Genomic DNA, 19140 nt, shown 5'->3' on the forward strand with positions numbered 1-19140 from the left:
TCCCTCTAGGGCATCTGGCATTGGTCACTGCTGGAAGATAGGATACTGGGCTTGATGGACCTTTGGTCTGATCCAGTATGGCCGTTCATATGTTCTTATGTTTTTACTTTTTGTCCTCTCCTGCACTCCTCTCAAAGTGATTTGTGGCCATCCTTTATTAAATAGCCAGTTATTAACTACAGAAGTTCAAAAGTAAAAAGCTTCCATATTTGGCTTTTAATTATCCCTTTTTAAACATTTTACACTGGTGCACTTGTCGTGAGTATGGAAACAACATGAAACAAGAAAAGGAAAGAAAAACTCCTTTCAAAATTATGTTGAACATGGGTGGAGGGAAAGCCTAAGCCTGGGACTATCTCTATGCATATGTGATAGACTCAGGCCAATTGAATACAGCAGAATAGCAGAAGGCAGATATACTGGCCACTGGATTAACAGTTTTCTGTTCTCTGACTGACTAGAGCAAGGGCTGCTCCAAGCTAATGAGAACACCTGACTCTAATTAACCTGCAAAGAGTCAGGTGAGGCCATTAAACTAATACGAATACCTGACTCTAATTAAGGCCCTTTTGATACTATAAAGGGGCTCACTCCAGTCAAGCTGGCAAGAGCCAGAGGAGAGGAAGTGTGGTTGAAGGGCTGATTAATGAAGGCACCCTCAAGCCATCGGTAAGGGAGCCCTAAGATAAGGGTGAAGAAGGGAGAAGCAGAAGAGCTGTGGTGAAGTGGTCCAGGGAAATGTAGTAACTCTGGCAGTGAAAGGTTGGCTGCCAACAACTGCTACCATTAGAGTCCCTGGGCTGGAACCTGGAGTAGAGGGCAAGTCCAGGTTCCCCACTACCCACCACTACTGAAACATCTCCTGGGTCGGGAAGACAGGCCCCTGTCAGGATAGGAGGCTAAACTGTTCTGAAATAAGCCCCAGGGACAACAGAGACAGTGGGAGTCATCTTACCAACATCCTTGCTGGCCTATGATGAAAAGTGCTCAGTAGACTGTAACCCTGGCCCTAGAGAGAGTAGGGCTACATGGAGGTCACAGTGAGCCATTGAGGCAAGCATAAGCTGCCTAGAAATGCAGGACCCATGGGAGCAAGGTCAGAGCTCTGCCACAATACCTAGAAGATGGTGTCTGCTCCCATCAAATGTAAAACACACCCTGGTCACAAAGATCCATGCAACTGTAACACCTAGGCTATTGTAATCCTCTTATCTAGGAAGGAAGTTCCCTGCCCAAGGAAGCTCCAATTTGTTCGCAGCCCATCATCCCTATATGCCAATAGTCACAATGCTTTTGTTGACCATTAAGAAACAGTTTGTAAATCATGGGAGACAAAATCTTTACCAGATCCAGATCAGAAATATGGAATGCACTGGCAGAAGGAATAATTACACACACACAAAAAAAACCTTAACCACATTCAGGGCAAAATGCAAAACAGCAAACATCTCACAGATTCATTGAAAAGGAAACACAAACAAACAAAAAATAAATAAAACATGCTGGTGGTCGGAAAGGAAAAGAGAGAGGGGTAGAGAAAGCATTGTCATTGTTTAATATATGGAGGGCACTTGGATACTGTGGCTATCAGGTCCGTGCAAATACCCAGACTGTTATTATATATGTCCTCACTGGAGTATGTGAGCAGCTTTCAGTAGTGCATTGAGCAACATTAGTAAGTGTTGTTTGTTCTCTCAAACTCAGAGAAGAGTGTGCAATGAAGTGTCTTATTCTGATTGGGTGTTTCTGATTTCTTTGGGGTCTCTCTCTCTCTTTATTTATTTATTTTTGATAGCAAAGGAATGTTAGTAAATGCTCTTTTAAGTTAATTGTGATACCCCAGAAATATTCCCAGAGCTAGAATGTACAACTCTTATTCATGTCAGTGAGAGCTTATTCACACAAGGATCCCTCTAACATGAGTAAGAGTTGCACAATCTAGCCCATAATGTTTAATGTCATTCAAACATGACCTGGGTGATGTATTATCAACCTACAGGGCTTTCAAGAAATGTCTCATCAGCATTATCTGGTGCTGAACTAGATATATGTAAAACTTCCAATTGGAAAATTCCTTGCTGCTGTGTTAAGGATTCTTACATTCAAATTTAGACTTGAATTTTATTAACACTACCCCTACCACTCTGTCCTCTACACAAAATCCTCTTGTGATTCTAAAATACAGCTTTTGCCCGCTGTCATTATATAGAGCAATTTAAATGAGGAGGGAGTCTTAATTCTTTCATTTTTTGCTTTGACCCTGGTTTACAGCTTCCATCAGTGCTTGAAGCTGCAATGATTATTCTTTTCCTATGAATAGGTGGTTGAAAATTCCCTTTGAGCCAATCAATGTCTAAATTGGCCAGAATAACTGCAGCAGAGCAATGGAACATGCTACCTGCCCTAGAAATTCACCTCTGTACCTCCACTAAGTTCTGAGATTCTGACACACTGTGATAACATGTTGACAACCCTCTTTAAACGTGCCAAATATATTAGTAAAAGTAGTGACAAACAGACACAATATCAAGTTAGATAAAATTTTATGATGCATTTTCTTCATAAGTCCTAGTTCTAAAAGCTTTACCTTCATAAAGAAACATCATAAACTGTCACTGAATAAGATACGGAGATGACTTAGACAACTAAAGCATTAGAATGCATGCATTTATAAGGCACAGCAGATGTGTCAAAGGACTAATGTAAATAGAATAGCTGTGAATCTCCATGTTCCCCTGTTCAAAGAACATAGTAGACACTAAAAATTCAGCAAAAAATACTACTCTTATTTGCTTTGATACTATGTGTTACAGGTAATTTAATTTGGTAACGAGTACTGCATAGCCTCCTTTAAATTTTCTCTGTTATGTTGGGTTATGTTGCTTATGTGGCATCTTGTATACTGATGTGACACAGTATAATGTGATTTAATTCAATATGACAGTTACAACTAAGAAGGAAACCTACTTTGAATCAGATACTCACCATCAATTTCAACAGTGGGTATCTGATCTGATTTGCTGAGTTTTAGGGGATTGGATATCTGTGAACAGCAGGTTCTTTTGGGTATTTGTGGCAATCTGCGAACAGTGATGCCTTTCTTCCTACACATCCTTTGAGGGCACTCATGGTGAACTCACTTATATTCTCAACATCCTACTAGCTTGGATAACTGTGGGGTCTAGAAGACAAAGATAATAAATAAACTAACACTAATAACGAACATCAGACCTCTAGGATATGATGGAACACCGCTCCGAGCATTCAGAAAGGAGTTGAAAAATAAAATTAGCTACCAGTTGTAGTCATGGAAAGCTTCCTAAACACAAGACAGACCTCATAATTCTAGAAACAAGCAGTTACATTTTCTAGCATATGCAAAGGATTTGGCAAGTATGGCATCACCAATAGATAACTATTAAAGACTTCGGAACTTTCTTGCCTATGTAGCATGAAGGTAACTTGAAAAAATTGAGGGAAAGTTTTAGTGTGGGTTGTTTGTTTTTAGTGTTTTTTTAAGTGGGGGGTGAAGTTCTCTTTTCTTGGATGAATCTTGAAAAAGGACCACTTTCTGCAACAGCATTTCCTGCAGGTCTCTCTCAATGACAATTGTTACTGAGTAGGACTAATTTTCTTTAATTTGCAATCCAATGTGGTGATGTTCTGTCACCCAGGACTCTATTGAGTAAATAATACCCATTGGCTTCTATTCTATGAAAATCTGCAGAAGTTTCAGAACATGCATTTTTGGCATCATAGCTGGCTGAGCTATTCATCAGCTAAATGTGCAGGAGCACAAGAGACATTTTTAAATCACTTTCTCTATTTCCTGTGGTATTAGTTATGGTGGCATCTGAAGAGAGTGGAGTTATTGGAGGTGGGACAGCAGACAGCTCATTCATTATGGTTAACTTTGACTATACTTTTCCCATCTGGAGCTGTTCTCTCTTGGTCCCTTCACTGCCTTAACTAAAACAGCCAAGCTGGTAGATGTTTCAGTGAGGCTTTTCTTGAATCATGGCCCTATGCCACTCTTTATTTCAACCCAATCCACTCATTCCTACTGCTAAATATATTTTTTTCTAGAGATGAGCTCAAATCTTAATGTTGACCCTGAAAATCTCTAAGTTTTGGTTAAGTTCAAATGTGGAAGCAGTATGTTCTAAGAGATAGGACTCCCACATCCCCTCGCCCCCGCCCCATCTACCCAAACCTCCCCGCATAAAAAATAAAAACCTGTAACACAAACAAATAAACCATCGAGGCCCCAGTCACCTACTCCTAACTAAACACCCTACCTCCAGCCCCAAGCAACAACCAATCAGTCAATCAAATATTTCTAGCAGAGTTTTTACCCTAAAAAGAGAGAAGTCTCAGATACTCCATGAATCCTACTAAGGACTTTGCTGGTGCTATTGATTTGCAAGGAAGCTGCTCAAATACTCTGATAGTGGGTTGCAGTATAAAAGGACTGGGAATCACACTGGAATTCTATTTCCAGCTCTACCTCTGATCCACTGTGGGACCCTGGACGGGTCATTTCCCTTCTCTGCACCCAAGTGTGCTCATCTGTAAAGCAAGAAATGATAGTTAGCCTCTAAAACTCTCCCAGATCCATACAGTTGCTAAGTGTTATCTGAATGCAAACTCTGTAGCTCAAGTCTATCTGTTTTCCTGCTCTGTCTCCCTCTCTGTCTCTCACTCACTCTTTTCAAAGAATTTAGGGAAATAAGACAGAAAAGCTCTTCAAACTTTAATTATAATGACAATGGTGAAATCACCCAGGAGAAAAATAAGTCAGCTGCGCTGTTATTATTCTGGACTTGTATTCTCCCTCCTGCTTTTCTCCCCCCGGATTAGTTCCACTCTCTGATAATAAAATAATTGATCTCCAAATATAAAGCTATACATATTGCAGCTTTCAGGCTTGCTTCCTATGTAGAGCTATGACGGGCAGGCTGAAGATCAGCAAGTTCACAGGTTTCACTATGCAATCCTAGAGAGGCTTGATTGCCAGAGTTCATGTCTCTGACAAAGAAGTCAATGCAGCTGTCATATTTTCCCTCTTCACTTACAGCTCCCTCACACACTGTTCTCACATTACCCTCAATATCTCTCTCCCTAATGGCTCCCTGCTTGAGCTTCCCCAGTGACTGTTTACATGGCCTCAGGCTTTCCTTTTATATTAATGGTTCACTGAGTCCACCACAAAAGGTCATGTCCTTGGGGGGGATTTTCTCTTTTTTTAAATCATTTTGAGTCTAGACCTTTGAGAGCAAAACATGAGTCTAACAGACCAAGGGAAGTTGGCAAGCCTAATTCCCCACTCCCCTCCTCCCCAATAGACACTAAAGAGCTTGTCTGCTGTGTGTGACTGCCTGCCACACAGCTCTTTGCAGTTCTACTATAAACTTTGTTAAATGAGAATAATAAAAATATCTGGGGCGTAATGTAAAGAAAACAAAGCTCTGGGGATTTAGAGTTGCTATTGTATTTGTGTGGCACACGGCAATTACATTTTGCTTTCATATTCTAATAGGAATGAAAGCATGGTAATACTTTATCCGCTATCCATATTCCATTATTACAGAAAAACAGGAAACCTGATTTACACAGCCAAAAACTTTTAAAAATCAATACATCCCAGTAAATTCCCTTTGTCTATCATATTAAATATATAATTTGTGGTGATGGACAAATCCTTTTTGGTTTAATCCGACCTCTTTGAATGTAGGAGCTCAGAACAAAATGTATTTTAGCTCAACATTGTAAGTCAAAAGCTTGTCCACATTAACATAAGGAATATAAATACAAATGCTGCAGGATTTGTATTAAACATTTTTAAAAAACCCATACTGCTATTCAACTGCAAAGAATAGAGGTACTGCACCTGTCAGATAGTTGACACTGAAGAGAGATGCATCTCAAACCATGTCACAGGCTAATGTTTGAATAGCAGAATCCGGAAAGATTATGGACCCACTGAAGATTATGGACATGTCAGCTTCGTTCTGTTCAATCTCACATCAACCTCATAAACAGCAAGAAAAGAAGGTTCATATTTGCAAATTGTGGTATCTTACATGTTAATTTAAAAATATCCAATCATGATTTTCTTAACTAATATTTGAATGGGCTTGATTTTACAGCCTGAATCCATTCCCTTTGCACCTCTCTTGAGGTACCAGAGGCAACATTTCTCTGGGGATCCTATCTCAGCCCTCCAACAGCATCCAATCTTTGGGCAGGTTTTGGGGGCAAGAACTGTGTGTGCTTCAGCAATTGCTGTCTGGTATTTGCAGACTGCAGCCAGCTGATAAAGGGTGTTGGATCGTAGGAGTTGATATAACCTTCGCCAGGGCAACGGATGGCGTATGCTATTCCAGAGAAGTAGTGATTCATCAGCTGGCTCTCTAATGTACCTCCCCATTCCCAGTACCAAACAGATCTCATTGCTGGGCAGAACCGGGACTATTATCTTCATTTTTTAAATTACATTTGTATTGTCATGTGATAATGTGACTGGTGCAAATGATCACAATATATGTTGTGAAGAAATTCAGAAATATAAGGTAAATATTTAAGAAAACACAAAGCAACACCCTTTATTTGTTGCTCAGCTAAAACTCCCATTGAATCTTTAGTAAGACCTGTAAGACTTGGCCTATAGTATTTTAGCGGTACTTATTCATGTATCATAGTTTTTCTGTAGTTCCTTCACCATAAGAAAATTATTTGTTCTGGCCAAATAGAATGAATGAATTTGCCTCTATACTGTATACAACTAGAGTTAGTCACAATTTCAAATTTCAATGAAAAAGGAAAATTTAAAATATATATACACAAGGGCCCTCAGCCTCTAGGATCTACTTCAGTACACATAAAATAATTTGAGCTTGTTATTCTAAATCACAAAAAGGATTCTCTGTATCCTAAAGAAAGGCTGAATTACTTTAGAAAGACTTCTTTTTTAATTTTGATATTTTTACTATTTTAGTCCAAATGGTGACAGAATCTTTGAGCTCTTGCTGATGTCTTTGAGGCAATGTTGAGCTATTTAGAATCATAGAATATCAGGGTTGGAAGAGACCTCAAGAGGTCATCTAGTCCAACCCCCTGATCAAAGCAGGACCAATTCCCAACTAAATCATCCCAGACAGGGCTTTGTCAAGCCTGACCTTAAAAACTTCTAAGGAAGGAGATTCCACCACCTCCCTAGGTAACCCATTCCAGTGCTTCACCACCCTCCTAGTGAAAAAAGATTTTCCTAATATCCAACCTAAACCTCCCCCACTGCAACTTGAGACCATTACTCCTTGTTCTGTCATCTGCTACCACTGAGAACAGTCTAGATCCATCCTCTTTGCAACCCCCTTCCAGATAGTTGAAAGCAGCTATCAAATCTCCCCTCATTCTTCTCTTCTGCAGACTAAACATCCCCAGTTCCCTCAGCCTCTCCTCATACGTCATGTGTTCTAGCCCCCTAATCATTTTTGTTGCCCTCCGCTGGACTCTCCAATTTTTCCACATCCTTCTTGTAGTGTGGGGCCCAAAACTGGACACAGTACTCCACATGAGGCCTCACCAACGTCAAATAGAGGGGAATGATCACGTCCCTCCATCTGCTGGCAATTCCCCTACTTATACAGCCCAAAATGCTGTTAGCCTTCCTGGCAACAAGGTCACACTGACTCATATCCAGTTTCTCATCCACTGTAACCCCTAGTCCTTTTCTGCAGAGCTGTTGCCTAGCCATTCGGTCCCTAGTCTGTAGCAGTGCATGGGATTCTTCCGTCCTAAGTGCAGGACTCTGCACTTGTCCTTGTTGAACCTTATCAGATTTATTTTGGCCCAGTCCTCTAATTTGTTTAGGTCCCTCTGTATCCTATCCCTACCATCCAGCGTATTTACCACTCCTCCCAGTTTAGTGTCACAGGTATCCAACATACACATGGTGTTGCACTGAATGTAATGACAAAATGTTAGCATTTTTCTGTAGCTTGTTTAAAACATATCGCAAAATCTCAGGCAGGGATTGCTGAAGCCTGACCTAGGGCTTTCCTAAGGACATCAAGAAAGACTAATTTGTGGGTATATTTTATTTTATGATAGACAAGATGTGGCTAAAGTTTCCTACTTTTCAAGCAGCATTTCTCTTGATATCTCTCAGTGATTGGGAAAGAATTTCAGGGAAAAAGGCATGCTGGTTAAAGTAGGTACCAGGCTTCCATAAAAAAAACAACAACAGACTATGGAGGCTTATTTTGGTTGCAGTTCAGAATGTTCTGAAGCAGTTCAGCAACACACTTTTATTTACAATGGAACTATAAGCCTTCACCTATGCCTATATAAAGAATATGTTTAATGTCCTTTTTTTCCATTTGATGGGTTGACAACCCCACTGCATATTACTGTGTGGAAGACAGTGGATACAAAGTGGCCTCTAGTCTTGCCTTCTCATGGTCATTAGAGCAGAGACATGCATTTTAATAGGTGTTATAGCTGCTCATTGAATGAGTCCTTTCTATCAATGGATCCCAAGTTATTAAAACTATGAAATAAAACTTCAAAAGGAGGTGCCTTGAATTTTAAATATTCTCCTTTAACAAACAAGGCTGAAAAATAAAATCAAATAAAAAAGAAAATATAACGCAATAGTAAGCAAAGTCCCTTGGATAGCTCACCAGGCAACTTATTTGAATGGCATATATTAAAATGTTATTTAAATCTGCAGAAAGTCATTAAAAACAAAGTCAGAAGTTCACCAGTATTGCCAGTCTATCCATTCTGAACATATTAACTTCCTTCCTTTTATTTTAGAATGATTTCAGGATTTCCATCCTACAGTCACACTTTTTAATATTCTCAGATCAAGAACAGCAGCTCTCTAACTAAGGTGAATTAAAAACAGTAAGAATTGTATATTGCTCTTACCAGCATAGGTCAGACCAGCAAGTCAGCAATTTTCTGCTTCTTCCACTTTTAATACGTTGTGTGTTCTGGAGATGTGAGGGGAATAAACCTCTGTGGTTTGCAGCTCTATCTCTCAGTAATTTTAAGCACGCAATCTTAGCAGACAGCACATCAGCAAATAAATAGCACGCATACCATCTTAAATTAGATTAACATCAGCAGAAAACACAGATTGCAATCTCCATGTTAAGGATGTTTGTCTGTTGCATCCCACTTTGGAATGTTACTCGTTAAGTGGAAATGTGTTGAACCCTACAGGACAAATTTGCAAAGGAGATCAGCTGACTTTTGTTTGGTTTGCACACCTTTTTTTCTTGTCTGATTTTAATCAATCTGTCCCAAAAATCTATTCAGAACAAAGTTTCATCTAAAACTGAGTGGTTTATCAGAAAGTTCAATGCAGTGGTTTATCAGAAGAATCACGAATCCTGGTACTTTTCAGTGAATCTGGGCTGAGACTAAGGTTTCTAAAAATTTTTTGAAAACATCTAGATTTCATTGTGAAATTATAGAGGTGGGTGTGGATTCCATATATGGTAGAAAAATAGAAAAGTTTCCATGGCAGGGATTGAATCTGGTCAGAAGTTTGAAATGATAGAAGTAGTTCCAGTCTCCATAGGTTGACGAACTCAGGCCAGAAAGATATAAGAGGTTAGTGGATGGCAGGTATATCAGCCTCAAAATGAGCAGAGTCCTGTTCCCTGGATAGCCAAACAAGGGCTACTCCAGACCAGTCAAGACACCTGACGCCAATTTAACCAGCTAAGTTCATTAGGCTAATGCTGGCACCTGACCTCAATTAACTGAGAAAGGGTCAGTTTAGGCTGATAGGCTAATGGAGACAGCGGGAACCAATTATATTGTTTTAAAAGCTCTCCTTGCCAGTTATCTTGAGTGAAGCCCAGGGGAAAGGAGCTGGAGGAGAGGAAGCAGTACTGAACCCTGAGGTAAGGGTGAAGCTTGGGAAAAAGGAAGCATGGGGAAGTGGCCCAGGGAAGCAAAGCAGCGTCAGTGGAGGAGGAAGCCGTAAACAGCTGCTGCCATTAGGGTCCCTGGGCTGGAACCCGGAGTAGAGGGTGGGCCCGGGTTCCCTCCTTTCTTCCCCCCACCTCCGGCATGATCTACAGAGATCTCTCTGAAAGAGAAAATAGACTTTGGTCCAGGCAGGAGACCAGGTGGTACCTAAGGAGCTCTTAGGAGCAACAAAGACTGTGGGTCTTCCACCTTCCCTCCTCCCATACTGGCCTGTGATGAAAATAGCTCAATAAGTGGTAACCTCTGCCACCATACTGGGAAAGAGAGGTCATTCAGAGCTTCTGAGGCCACTATATCCACTAGGAAGCACGGGACCCACAAATACAGGCTCGGAGCTTTGTCACAATAGATATACAATATATGGATTGGCATACCAGAACTTTTTGGAGTAAATCCCCATAATTACACTCAAGTACACATAATCAAGCATAAGAATGCTCATTTGCACACTAGAACCCATATTTGCATGAATTAAACCTCTTTCTCAAATGTTTGTACAGAGAGAAACCAGGATCTTAAATATTTGAAAACAAAAAACAAACCATGGATTAATAGGATTTCAAATGGGATTTAGTGAAAATGGTTACAAGCACATTTTCCCAGTGTATGTCCTTCACATACAACACTTTGACACTCTAGCAGTGAGAAGATTTAAAAAAAAAATAGACACAAGGTACATTTCTTGAAGGTAGGATGCGTTCAGTGTCAATGAATGTGATCACTTGCAATAAAACATTTGCTCCCATTAATTTCTAATTATTTGTTACAGGAAAGATCTCTTGCAGACAAACTAGTATGTTTTGTGTTTCTCAGGAAGTTCCTCTAAACATATATTTGGTTTTCATTTATATCCTCTTAATATATACAACTGTCACAGGGGGTTGGTCTGTCCACTAGGGATCACCACCATTTGCCCAGGGTAGAGTCGATACACCCCATCACAGAGTCATTAAGATTCCATGCTGAGTCCCTGTCAGTCTCTGCAGTTGGCCTTTCCTCCTCAGCGTAGACTGAAGACTCGACGATTCCTCTTCAGAAGTCTGCAGGACACTTTCTTCCTTTTCCTCAGCCAGCCCCGCCTAAGCTGGGCTGCCTCCTTTTATCTGTCCCCTCCACCTGCAGAACGTGCAGCAGGGGTGACGGGGCATGGTCTCCTGGGCCCACAGTGATTGGTCAGCTTCTGTTGGCCCAGTGCGGGGTTGATGTACCCCATTACATCAACTCATCCATGGGAAAATTTCCACCTTAGAATCAGAGTGAGTATAGATATGCCTCTTTTTTTTTTTCAATAAAATGGGCTAGATTTTTTTCTACATCTGTGAAAACAGCATTGGGTATAGTTACTGGATGGGATTCTGGAAAACATCTAAGTTCGCTAAGGAGCACAAATCTTATTATGGGACTTGTGCTTCTATGTCACTGAGGCCTCATCCAGACTAGGGGAGGAAAATCGATCTTAGATACGCAACTTTAGCTATGTGAATAACGTAGCTGAAGTCGAATATCTAAGATCGAATTACTCACCTGTCCAGATGGCGTGGGATCGATGTCCGCGGCTCTCCGTGTCGATTCCGGAACTCCGTTCGGGTTGATGGAGTTCCGGAATCGATGTAAGTGCGCTCGGAGATCGATATATCGCGTCTATACTAGACGCGATATATCGATCCCCGAGCAATCGATTTTAACCCGCCGATACAGCGGGGTAGTCTGGACGTGGGCTCAGACACTTGAGAAATTCCACCTTTGCATCCTTACTACATCCCTAATTACAGGCTTAGCTGCCAGAAATATTCCAGATGATCCTGCTCTAAGGTGACTTGTCTTTCTAGATCCACAGATAAACTGTCTCCCATTGCCAGAGGATCTAAGTACCTCAACATTAATTATGACAGAAATAGTAATAACAATCTATCATTGAATTCTGTCTTAGTGGGAGAAATAGCTTGATTGGTTTATTGGGTTTTTCATTTATTTCATTCATTTATTCATATATTGCTTTATAGTTGTATTTGTGAAATGTAGGTGAGCTGTATGCCTATGTAAAGAAATTACTGAAAGAGAGTTCACTTGAAGCCATGAGATCGGTGACCATGTTTGTATTTTGTGGGCGTAAGAACCACACTCCTAGCTCCAACTCTTGTGAAAATTTTGTCTTCTAGACTTCTGAGCTTTCCCTATTGTATTAAATGGAGGGCCCACCCTGGGCTTATATGAGACTTGGAAAGACAGAGACAGACAGACAGGGAAATCAGCCAAAAGTCGTCTTTGCCTTGGGTAGGCTGGCTGGGAGGGATATGAAAGCACAAATGTATAAGAACCTAAATATAATAACAAAAATATTATGGTTCGATTATGAAACCTTGACCAACATAGGAGAGTGGGACTATTTATATAAATAACTGCTCACCATTGTGATTAAGGGGTACAGAGTCAGGGCCAGTGTTACTGAGACAGACTTTTAAAATGCCACGTTAAGCACTAACTTGGTCCTTAAGTAGTCCCATTGGTTTCAATATAAGGCTATTTGAATCTGGCCCAGCATGAAGATGATGAATTGGTATGTGCAAGTGGAAATTCATTATTTTCATAAATCCAAAAATCTAATAATTTCACAGCCATAAAAAATAAAACTCAATAAGTGGTATTTGTTCACTATTTCTTTATATTTCTATCTTGCAAAATCCATCATTAGTCTATTTACATTATTACTTCCTGATATTTGCATGAATTTTTGTCCCCAATTATATATGTAAAAATTATATTGCCAGCTGAATCAAATTTGCAGACCTCTACACATTATGCATCATATTTTGTGGCATTTAGATGAATCAAATTGTTCACTCAGTTCAGTGAATAAAAGGAATGCACAAGATTGTTTAGAATTCCAGCAAGTATATATCACATTTTTGAGACATATTATCTGCTTCAGCAATTGTCATTCTGCTTAGTTTTTCACTCAGTGTTGTCAGCTGCGGAGAAACGAGGATTAAGCTATCCAAACTACAAAGCTGGAAAAAAATAATAAAAGCTGTCTTACACTAAACTTACCATGTAGTCTTTAATTTGTGAAATGGTAAATATTAGCCTTTTCCTTGATCTCTACAATCAAGGGTTTCCCAATAGAGAAAATTCTGCTCTAGGTTTTTGCTTTTAAACCTCCTCTAATGCCAAACAAGCTGGAAAATCTTACTAGTTTATGAGAATTCTTTAGGGTTTTTTAATGTATACACACTTCATTGATTATTAGTTTTCTGATTAATCTTATTAAAGTCTGGGATTCTGCATAGGAAATACTCTGATTAATGAGGGGAAAGTGGTTGTGTAACTGTGGGCTACAACCTTAAAGAAAAAGAATACTTGTCCTATTATGAGTACAGTAAATAACAGCTATCATGAAATTGCTGGTGAACTGCTGATGATTTCTCAGAGAACAGATACTGCCATTACATTTAAGAATCAATACTACCCTTACATTTAGTGATGACAGTCTTCAGTAAGGGCTCAATCATAATCAGAAATTGCTCAACACTTCTTGTACAGGGCTACATGCCACCAGTTCCCACTTAATCAATAGATGTTCCCATTTAAGGCCCTGATTCATCAAAGTTTTGCCTTATACACTTGAGTAGTCCCATTGACTTCCACGGGACTACTAATGTACTGGTATTTAAAGATGTGTTTCAATGATTTGAAGAATCAGGGCCTAGAACATTACCTCATCAGATCAAGCTCTGAGTGCCCACTTTTCAATTATGGTTACCTTAGTAGGGTATCCAAATTCTATCTAAGGTATTTATATGCCCCCCATCACCATAGTGTCTAAGCACCTCACAATCTGTGTGATAAGGCAGTGCTATTATCCCCATTTTACAAATGGGGAACTGAGGCACAGACAGACTAAATGACTTGCCCAAAGTTACACAGTAAATCCGTGGCAGAAGAGGGAACTGAAACTGGGTCTTCTGAGTAGAGCTGATCAGTAATTTTTCAATATATATATTTTTTTCCATTCGAAAATGCTGAATGGATTTCATAGAGACATATTTGTTTCCATGTAACTTTCACTGGAAACTTTTCATAGAGACATATTTGTTTCCATGTAACTTTCATTGGAAACTTTTCTCAGATCAAATCCAGAAGAGTCAATATTCCACTAAATCAGGAAGATCAGGGACTTGAACTTGTGTCTCTCATATCAGTACCCTAAACATGATTGATTGCCTATTTTGGGGTGGAGCGATGCTGTCTCTTTCAACAGCTTCTTGTTTTGCAGCCATCCCTATTCCTGAGTCCCAGGCAAAATCCTTCCTTTTAAATTTTGCATTGGAATACTCAGGTTTGCTCCTAAGTTTTCAAAATGGGTTCTTACAAGCCTACATTAGATGGCGATTTGAGTGCCTAAATGAAGGATAATAAGGCACACAGGTTTGAACATTGGGTTTTTTACATTTCATTATTTGAACTTCAGGGTTTGTCTAAACTGTGGGGTAGTGAGGATCTTGATGTGTGAACAGCAGCCTGCACCGTGTGAACTGTATGGGCACAAACTAGGATGTTCCTAGTTTGCATTGATGTAATCCTGGTTGAAGAGTGCTATGTTAACTAGCAACCTTTTAGTTCATGCCCACAGTGGCCACTGTGGAGGAACTATGTGAAGCACTTTGGTGAGCACTGCTATTCGTACCCCCAAAGTCCAGACTGTCGGGGAGCAGAAACATAGCCTAAAAGAAGATGGGGACAATTATTTCAGGGAGAAATTATTTCAGGGAGTTTCACTATGTAGTAGTAGGATTTTATGTTTGTATTTTCTATGATTTTAGAATGAAGGATAAAGAATAATGAGATAATAATGTACTGAACGTATTGATGTATGATTTGACAATATTCTGCCAACCACTCTTTTTGAATACCAGAAAGGAATGTCCTGATACATCATTGGTAGAGATGCATCAGCCAGATTTTTGTGTGTGTGTGGACTGATTTCAAGGCAGTAACAGACCTTTGAGGTTCACCAATTTGTTGCAGGTTTAGCACAGAGGTTGGCAAACTTGGGCACGCGGCTCACCAGGGTATGTACCCTGGCGGGCCCAAGCCAGTTTGCTTACCTTCCGTGTCCACAGGTTTTGGCCAATTGCGGCTCCCACTGCCCGTGGTTCACCACTCCAGTCCAATGGGGGCAGCAGGAAGCCGCGGCCAGCACATCCCTCAGCCGGCACCATTTCCCACAGTCCCCATTGGCCTGGGACAGTGAACCATGGCCAGTGGGAGCTGCAATTGGCAGAAGGCCAATGAGGCAGGTAAACAAACTGGACCAGCCTGCCAGGGTGCTTACTCTGGTGAGCTGCATGCCAGAGGTTGCCGACCCCTGGTTCAGCATGTTAAAATAAGTAAAAGAACTACATGATTGTTTTCTTTTGCATTGCAACTTGACGTTCCTGTTCAAAATGTTCTGTGTAAATTAATTCTGTTTTGTATGTGAATGAGGAATGTGTGTGTTAAGAAGAGGTAAGTGTAAATGTCATCACTGAACCAGATGGTCTAGGGAGGAACTGATGACAGATGCAAGGGTGCCAGGAGTCTGCAACACACCCCTATTGAAATGTCAGAGAAGGGCAGATTTGATGACTCTAGAGGTGAGACAGGCTCCTATCAGTGGGGACAAGATAGCTGTGATCAAAACCAGCACGGTATAACTCCCTGAGGTACTTGATGAAAGAACAAGATAAAGGATGAGAAGGACAATTTAAGAAAACAAGCACTCATCAAACAACAATTGATTACAGCATGACAGTTTAAAAAAATAAGGAAATTAGTTAGGGAAGTGGATTGGACTGAAGAACTTGTAGATCTAAAAGGCGGAGAAGGCCTGTATTTACTTCAAGTGAAGGTTGCAGAAGCCTGCATCCCAACAAAGGGGAAAAAACTCAGAGGCAGGAGTTGTAGACCAAGCTGGATGAGCAAGCATCTCAAAGAGGTGATTAAGAAAAAGCAGAAAGCCTACAAGGAGTGGAAGATGGGAGGGATTAGCAAGAAAAGCTGCCTTATTGAAGTCAGAACAAGTAGAGATAAAGTGAGAAGGCCAAAAGCCACGTACAGTTGGACCTTGCAAATGGAATTAAAACCAAGAATAAAAGGTTCTATAGCTATATAAATAAGAAGAAAACAAAGAAAGAAGAAGTGGGACCGCTAAACACTGAGGATAGAATGGAGGTTAAGGAAAATTTAGTCATGGCCCAATATCTAAACAAATACTTTGCCTCAGTCTTTAATGAGGCTAATGAGGAGCTTAGGGATAATGGTAGGCCATTCTGAAGGAAAAAAGGGCCCTTTTCCCAAGGAATGTCTGGAAATAAGCCAGGCAAAGAGACAATCTGATTTAAATAATTTGGCTATGAACAATTTAGTCAAATTCTCTAAAAAAAAATATGGAGTTTCTATTGGAACTTAACTGCCCCAAAATGTATTCAAATGTGATCTATGTGCAGCTGTGAAAAAATTAAAGCAGTGTAAATGATGTTAAGAAAAAATAATGTGTGTATACATATATTGTGTAAATGTGTGAGGTTTTAAGGACCTAAATCATGACTCCTGGCTTGTAAAACTCGGTTTTGTGGTTTTAAGATAAATTGGTTTTTGTTTTGTTTTTAAATAATACCACGAAAATCCATTTGAATCTTTCATTCAAAATTGCAAAACTAACAGATACTATTTGCCATACACAGGTAACTAGTGTTGTTTGGCTTTGGTATTTAGCATTTAACCCTTAAGGTACCTTAATGCTTTATAACATTCAATATCTTTTTAAAAAACAAAGTTGTGGCTGCAGCAGGATAGTCAAAATCAGGAGAATGGAAAGAGATTCTGGATTTGGTTTTGGTAACAAAATAGCAGATAAGAACTGTAGTAAAAGGATACTTTTTTTAAAAAAAAGACAGTGCCCCTCTGGAGCAACAGGAGGGGTGAGATGCACGAAGGAGCAATGATAGAAACACTGAGCCTTACGGTGGCTCTGATTAATCAGACTGTCACTTTGATAAGGGCAAATGAAAACTCTGTAAGCATAAAAGAAACCGTTACACCTTATGTAAAAATTGATATGGGTAATATAATGTTTTAAAAGCTAAACTATGAAAGGAATAGGTATGGACCCATGGGAAGGAGATTCTGGAAGAATTCCACCACGATTTCAACAGCTTCAACCCCACCATCAGCCTCAACCTGGACCAATCTACAGGGGAGGTCCACTTCCTAGACAACACGGTACAAATAAGTGATGGTCACGTTAACACCACCCTATACCGAAAACCAACCAACCGCTATGCCTACCTTCATGCCTCCAGCTTCCATCCCAGACACACCACATGATCCATCATCTACAGCCAAGTGCTGAGATACAATCGCATTTGCTCCAATCCCTCAGACAGAGACCAACACCGACAAGATCCTCACCAAGTATTCTCAAAACTACAATACCCGCACGAGGAAATAAGGAAACAAGTCAACAGAGCCAGACTTGTACCTAGAAGCCTCCTTCTGCAAGACAAGCCCAAGAAAGAAACCAGTAGAACTCCACTGGTCATCACATACAGTTCTCAGCTAAAACCTCTCCAACGCATCATCAGGGATTTACAACCCATCCTGGACAATGATCCCTTGCTTTCACAGGCCTTGGGAGGCAGGCCAGTCCTCACTCACAGACAACAGGCCAACCTTAAGCATATTCTCACCAGCAACCACACACTGCACCATAGTAACTCTAACTCAGGAACCAATCCATGCAACAAATCTCGAAGCCAACTCTGCCCACATATCTACACCAGCGACACCATCACAGGGCCTAACCAGATCAGCCACAACATCACCGGTTCATTCACCTGCACTCCACCAATGTAATATATGCCATCATGCTCCAGCAATGCCCCTCTGCTATGTACATCGGCCAAACTGGACAATCCCTACTTAAAAGGATAAACGTACACAAGTCAGATATTAGGAATGTCAATATACAAAAACCTGAAGGAGGACACTTCAATCTCCCTGGACACACTATAGCAGACCTTAAGGTGGCCATCCTGTAGCAAAAAAAATTCAGGACCAGACTCCAAAGAGAAACTGCTAAACTTCAGTTCATTTGCAAATTTAACGCCATCAGCTCAGGATTAAACAAAGACTGTGAATGGCTAGCCAACTACAAAAGCAGTTTCTCCACCCTTGGTGTTCACACCTCAACTGCTAGAAGAGGGCCTCATCCTCCCTGATTGAACTAACCTCGTTATCTCTAGACTGATTCTTGCCTGCATATTTATACATGCCCCTGGAAATTTCCACCACATGTGTCTGATGAAGTGGGTATTCACCCATGAAAGCTCATGCTCCAATATGTCTGTTAGTCTATAAGGTGCCACAGGACTCTTTGTCATTTTTACAGATCCATACTAACATGGCTACTCCTCTGATACTATGAAAAGCATGTGAATTTTTCCCAGGACATGTGCAGTGTATATTGTAGAAGGGGTAAAAGAAATGCAAACAAAACATGCTACTTAATTAAAATCCTATTAAGGCTCTGAAAGGAGCCACAATAGGTTTGGTTTTCTTTTTAAAATCGCTGTGGGTTTTGGAAGCTTGAGTTTTAAGTGAAAAGTAATCGGAGCTCTGGTGAAAGTTGATTATGTCCCTTTTAAGACAGACTCTCTGTGCTCTGCTGATGGCTTTGGATCCAAAAGCAAACCAGAAAGTGTCTGTGTTGATGCAAATTACCTCATTGATAGAGAAAGGATAGAACTGCCCATAAATGGCAGCACAAAGAAGCTGCAGATAAAGGACATACCTGGTCAGCAAACAAACTACCTGAAACCAAAAGGCTTAAATTATGAACCTCCAGAGTAAGGTTAAAAAAGAGTCAAATCTAAGAATAAGAAAGGGACAGGTTAACCCTAAGTAATATATATGTATGTGTATGTATATATATGTATGTGTATGTATATACATTTTTTTTTGTGTGTGTGGTGCTGAAATCTGAAGACAAATACAAAAAGGGTCTGCTTATATGCATGACACCCCTCCCTTTTAATTAACCAAAACCCCGAGGACATAATTCATAATATAACAAGGTATCTTTAATAAATTTGA

The sequence above is a fragment of the Gopherus evgoodei genome, chromosome 1, assembly GCF_007399415.2.
Source record: "Gopherus evgoodei ecotype Sinaloan lineage chromosome 1, rGopEvg1_v1.p, whole genome shotgun sequence".
NCBI classification, from domain to species: domain Eukaryota; kingdom Metazoa; phylum Chordata; order Testudines; family Testudinidae; genus Gopherus; species Gopherus evgoodei.